The sequence below is a fragment of the Cheilinus undulatus genome, linkage group 3, assembly GCF_018320785.1.
Source record: "Cheilinus undulatus linkage group 3, ASM1832078v1, whole genome shotgun sequence".
In the NCBI taxonomy this organism is placed as follows: domain Eukaryota; kingdom Metazoa; phylum Chordata; class Actinopteri; order Labriformes; family Labridae; genus Cheilinus; species Cheilinus undulatus.
The window spans coordinates 12,927,494-12,933,568 of NC_054867.1; positions in this window are offsets into that span (position 1 = coordinate 12,927,494).

The window sequence follows — 6,075 nt, forward strand, 5'->3', positions numbered from 1 at the left end:
TTGCTGTGAATTTAGGCTCACTGAATAAAAGCAGGTTTTAGCTAGCTATGGGATGGTTCTGCTGATATGTATATCAATGAAAAGAAATTAATCACCCTCTCTGTCAGGTACAGCAGCCTACTTCTTCTAAATAGCAGCATTTCAATCACCTATCTACTTCAGATATTTTATATATTATTGAGATGTAAGCAGTAATTGATTGGTTGATGTTTCTTTGTGCAAGTGATTTTAGTTTGAAGCTAGCTTTTAGTTTTTTGTTACTATGTGAAGTCAGCCATTGTGGGCTGTTGGTTTGAACCTCTGGGTTTGACATCATAGTTCTCTTTATTTTGATATTTTGTTGGCAAAAGAGAACATACAGGTGCATCTCAAAAAAGTAGAATATAATGAAAAAGTTAGTTTTTTTTTCTGTGATTTAATTCAAGTAGTAAAATGTCCATATATTCTAGACTGATTATTACAAAGTGATATATTTCAAGACTGTTTTTGTTTTTCATGTTGATGATTATGGCTTATAGACCTCAAAATATTGAAATATCCCACCTCACCAGTCAAAAAATATTTAATACAGAAATACTGACCCTCTGGAAAACTATGTTCATTAATGCTACTGTGTCACTTTGCCTCTGGCTTGTCTGTATTGTCGAGTCTTGTGTCTTTCATCCTCAACACCCCACAGATTCTGTATGGGGTTCAGGTTAAACGAGTAAGCTGTCCAATCAAACAGCAATAACATGGTCAGCAAACCAGTTTCTTGTAGTTTTGGTTCCGCTGTAGGCAGGGGCTAAGTCCTGCTGGAAAAGGAAATCTGAGTCTGCATAGATCTCTCAGCAAGTGCTCTAAAATCTTCTGGTAGATGTCTGACAGCATTGACTCTGGACTTCATAAAACACAGTGGACCAACAGCAGCAGATGAAATGGCACCTCAAACCATCACTGACTGTGGAAACTGAGAACTCTGGACTCAAGCACCTTGGATTCTGGGCCTCTCCAATCTTCCTTCAGGGGCTTGGATCTTGGTTTCCAAATGAAAAGCAAAATTTAGTTTCATCTGAAAACAGGACTTTGGACCATTGAGCAATGGTCCAGTTCTTTTCTCCTTTGCCCAGGTGAGAAGCTTATAACATCTGGGTTTCAGGATTGTCTTAACACTAAGATCAAAACACTTGTAGTTCATTTCCTGGACCTGTCTGTGGTTCAGCTCCTGATCCACTGACTCCAGCTTCAGTCCACTCCTTGTGAAGCTCCCCTAAGTTTTTGAATCTGCTTTGTGTGACAGCCCTCCAAAGACTGACCTCATCCCTGCTGCTTATGCTCCTTTTCTTAGCACACTTTTCCCTTCCAGTCAGCTTTCCATGAACATGCTTTGATACAGCCTCTGAGAGCAGCCTGGGCTTTCAGCAGTGACCTTCTGTGGCTTTTTCTCCTTGTAGATGGTATCATGATTGTCTTGTGGACAGTAGTCAAGTCAGCAGTCTTCCCCATGATTGAGGTTATGCGTACTGAACTAGAGTGATAGAAAAAAAGCTTTGGAAACCTTTGCAAATTGAGCCTTTACATGATATTTAAATTTTGATAATGGATTTTTGACTTCATGAGCTGTAAGCTGTAATCACCAAGATTAAAACAAAACAAGTCTTGAAATGTTTCACTTTGTCTGAGTTGAATCTAGACTATGTGGAAAATTGAATCTCCTGAAGTAAATCATTGGAAAAAAAAAATGGAAAAACTTTTACATGATATTCTAATTTTTGAGATGCACCTGTACATAGACAAATATGTAGGGTAAGAGAGGAGTTAGATTGTGACAAATTAACAAAGGTAAACATTAGGGCTGAAAGATTTGGGATAATAATCTAATTGTGATTTTTTTCCCCAGTATTGCAATTGCGATATGATGTGCAATTTTTTCTTAAGCTCCTGATCTTATGTTTTTTGCAACAAACAGGCAATAAAGCAGTTCAATATTACAATTAACAAGATATTAGATAAAATCAGGGCTGAAAAATTTATAAAAATATCTAATTGTGATTATATTGTCTTGTATTGCAAATTGGATAGGAATTGTTGTATTTAAGGGAGTCATACCTTTTGTCATTCTCATATTTAGTAAGAAAAATGTACAAAAAGTAGTATTTTTGTTGACTTTCCATCCACTTGGATGAATGCATTAGTAATTTATAACATCTCTACAACAAAAAAAGTCTTAAAATTTGGTGTTTTGACACAAATTTCAGGTTAAAGAAATATTACACCTTCTGTGATTTGTAAATTGCACCAGGCCATATTGTGATTTAAACAAATTTTTGATTAATTGCCCAGCCCTAGTAAACAGGCAATAGTCCATACCCAGGCTCATTCACAAGCTACTTAAAACAGTGTTTGTCACAGTACAAACCCAGTTTGTTGTAGAGCAGACCACAGGTATGTATTAATTACACTACAAAAACAAAGAGAGCTTGTTAAATATATCATACTCTATGTTTAGAGTGGTCATCTGTGCAGGAAGCATAATCAGCCTGGGGATGTGCATCTTTAAGGTCTAACTCGTGGCTTTAGAAACAGTCAAAAACCGGAGGGCCCGTCATTGTGGCTTCATACAGACAATCATGTATTTCTGTGCTAATAATGAGCAAGCAGTGACAATAAATTCATGCTTTCAATATGTCAGCCCATTCCCAGCATTCCAATCTTGAGATTGCATATTTTGTGTTTCATCAGACACAAACATCTGCTTAGACTGAATTTTACTGTCAAAACTCCCTGTAACCTCAAAACCATGCTTTTCCGCTGATTATACTAGTTACTGTAATGCCCACCCAAACTTCTTTAAACTTCAGTTTTTGAAATTTAATATTTAAAAAATGACATCATCAGAAGATCTACTTCACTTTAACACCAAACTATCTAAAATGATTGTAATTTATTAGTGTTATTGTTTAAACAAGTTAAATGGTTATGTATAAGTATATGTTATCTCAACTCAATCCATGAAAACAGTTTCAGATTTTTTTTTTTATTCTATCAGAAAGGCCAAATAACAAAATCAAAACCTTAACATATTAGAGGAATGAAGTGCTGGCATTTGGAGAGTCAGGATGCAGTAATTGAATTATGGACAACTAACCAATACTGTGAGGGTCATCAGAATAGAGATCCATTTAATCAGCTGTCAGCATATATGATTATGATAGTACATTTATAAATGTTGTAACATCTAATGCCTCACAAACTCTATTACAGCTGCAATGAATCATCACTGGCATCAAGAGTGTGACACTGTAGCTGTGTCATATTGGGATAGAGGCCAAAATCACCATTATACAAAAGCAACGACAAAGTCTGGCTAGAGAAATAGCTGCTGCCTTTCCTTTGTATACTGGACTCAACACAGCCTCTACCTTTAAACTCTGATTTATGTTATCCTCTCTCACCTTGTGTTTTAGGGATTTTTTAATGACTCTTGATATATGCCAGAAATGATCTTCGGGAGATTGATTTTTCACCTTTATTTATGAGTGCAGTTTTTGCTTTGCTTTTTAAATTCCTGCCAGGAGTCAGAAGGGGGAGCTGCAGGGAGTTAAGCACCCATTCCAAGCCATGTCTCAAGGACACGTTTCAGCTGAGTCACTGGCTGTGTGTGCCCTTGTTTGTGTGTGTGTGTGAGGACATGATCTGACTAAGTGTTCTGTACAGACTCGTGTTCTCTGCTGTGTTGCAATATATAGTGGCAACACGGATTAACAAGGAGCCAAAATCAAGAACAAAGTGTCAGAGCTCGTTAGATTCCTCCTTCTTTTACTCTGATTTAACACATCAGATGTAGACAGGGGTGGGGGGTTATGTCTTATCCAGACCATGGAGAATATTACTAGAAGGTTGGGCTGGACAATAGACTTTATCCAGTTTTTAAGATACAATGCATCTGTGTATTTTAAATAAGATAAATGATACCACAATATTGTTTATATTGATATAGTTTAAGTTGATGATGATTGGGGATTATACGTGGGGTGCAGATGGCTTACTGCTTAAGGCGTGCCCCATGTGCACAAACAACCTGGGTCAAATCCAGCTTTCCACCACAACTGAGCTACGTGTTTGAGGGCACATCTAGAACTGATGATGTTAAGTAGCTGTGACATAGTAAGTATTGTTTTGTTCCACCAGAAGAAGAATAAGCACCATTTTTTTTTCTACCAAAAAATTTCTTCTTCTATTGGTAATCAAAAGTTTGGCTCAATTGGGTTTTGTGCCCTCAACTTTGCCTGGAAGGCAGCGGCTGCTGGGAAGGCACGTCCCGCCCTCCAACCTGCTTCGGTCGTGGAAATGAAGATTTTATCATTTAGAAACACAGTATTTCAGAGTAGACAATTTTGACAGCTGTAATACATGGAAGTGCTGCCAATGCCTGCGCTATTTTTGAACAGTGTAGACATTAAGTAGGAGTTTGTCTGTATTTTTAGTTATCATGGATAAAAATGGCCTATATTTGGTGTCTATGACTTCTGTTTTTGTTGCTGTGGTATCAAACAGATTTTTAATACTGAAAAATAACCAGAAAACAAGGCATTTGTCTTCGTAAAAAGTAAAAAACTCTTTCTAAACTGGCATGTTCTTCAAGTAGAGCATGATTAAAACTTCCTGATGAAGGCTAGATGCCAAAACATGTTGAAGTCAACGGTTTTAATCACGCTCTACTTTAAAGGGGACATATTATGCAAAAATCACTTTTAGGTTTTTCTAACAAAAATATATGCCCCTGGGCTGTCCACAATCCCCTCAAGTACCAGAAAAATCCATTCCCTCTCCCCTCTCTTTCTTCACCTTTCAGAAAATATGTGCTAAAACAAGCAGTTCTCAGATTTTCCCCTCATGACCTCAGGTGGGTAGTTAGTGCCGCCCCCAGGTTCGGTTGGCCCTCCCCACTTGGAAGACAGTTCTGCCCCCCTCTCAGGATCTTCCTCAGCTGCCATCTGAGATGCTGGATAAAAGAGTCTGTAACATCAGGAGTGCCACATTCATTTCCTGAGAGGGGTGTGGTCAGGGGCGGAGTCAGACAGATCAGTAACATTTAAAGTCAGAGACACAGAAACAGCTTGTTCTGAGCAGGGCTGAACCAGAGGAGGTTTTTGACATGCAAAAATCCTATGCTAGACTTCACAGGCCTGTTTTGGGGACCTCTGAGGCCAATATAAACTTGCCTTAAAAGGGTAAAATATGTCCCCTTTAAGAACCTGCTAGTTTAATACAGGCTTTTTTTTTGTGAAGACAAGGATTTTCTAGATTTGCTTATGCTCTTCACCAAAAAGCAGTGTCTTTTTTTTTTTTTGTTTTTTTTTTTAACCAGTACTACTATTTTCGAGAAGCTCTTCAATCCCTTGTTGTTATATTTTTTGAATCTGCTTAATTTTTACTAGAATAGTTTCAAACTTTATTGCTCTGGTATCCTGTCAATTGTTTATTACTTTACAGAAAAAATCAAGATATACTGTGTTTCAGCAACAATATCAAGATATGATCTGTGGTCATGTCATCCAGTCCTTATCCAGACCACTGCAAATATTCTGTAGGAGGGATTAGCAAATGACAAAAGACTGACTGAAGAAATGAATGAGTAAAAAATAACTCTGATAGATAAAAGTCCAGAAGGGAAGAGTTAGTGGCAGCCTGTGTGCTTCCCTGATCAAGGGGGGAAAACTGTCCTTTCCTATCAGCAGCAGCACCACGTGTTGGTGACAGGTACAGCACCTGCTGCTGCTTAGAGTGCGTCACCCACTAATAGCGAGGACATCGAGGAACAGGGGAAGGAGGAGCTATCAAAGAGAGGGAGAGCACAACTGCAGTATCCTCTGATGTGGTTGTAAAAGAAACAAGGGGGAGAGGAGAACAGAAGAAAGAGGAGTCCTGACAGAGACTGGCCATCCTGATCAGACACCTGCAGCACTATCTCTCTCTAACACACATACACAAACATCCTCCGTGATCACAGCACCGTCACGACTCATCTCCATCTAAAATCAGAGGGAAGCCCTGGCAGCAACACGACAGCTGTTGTTCCTCTTCAGAAAAGCC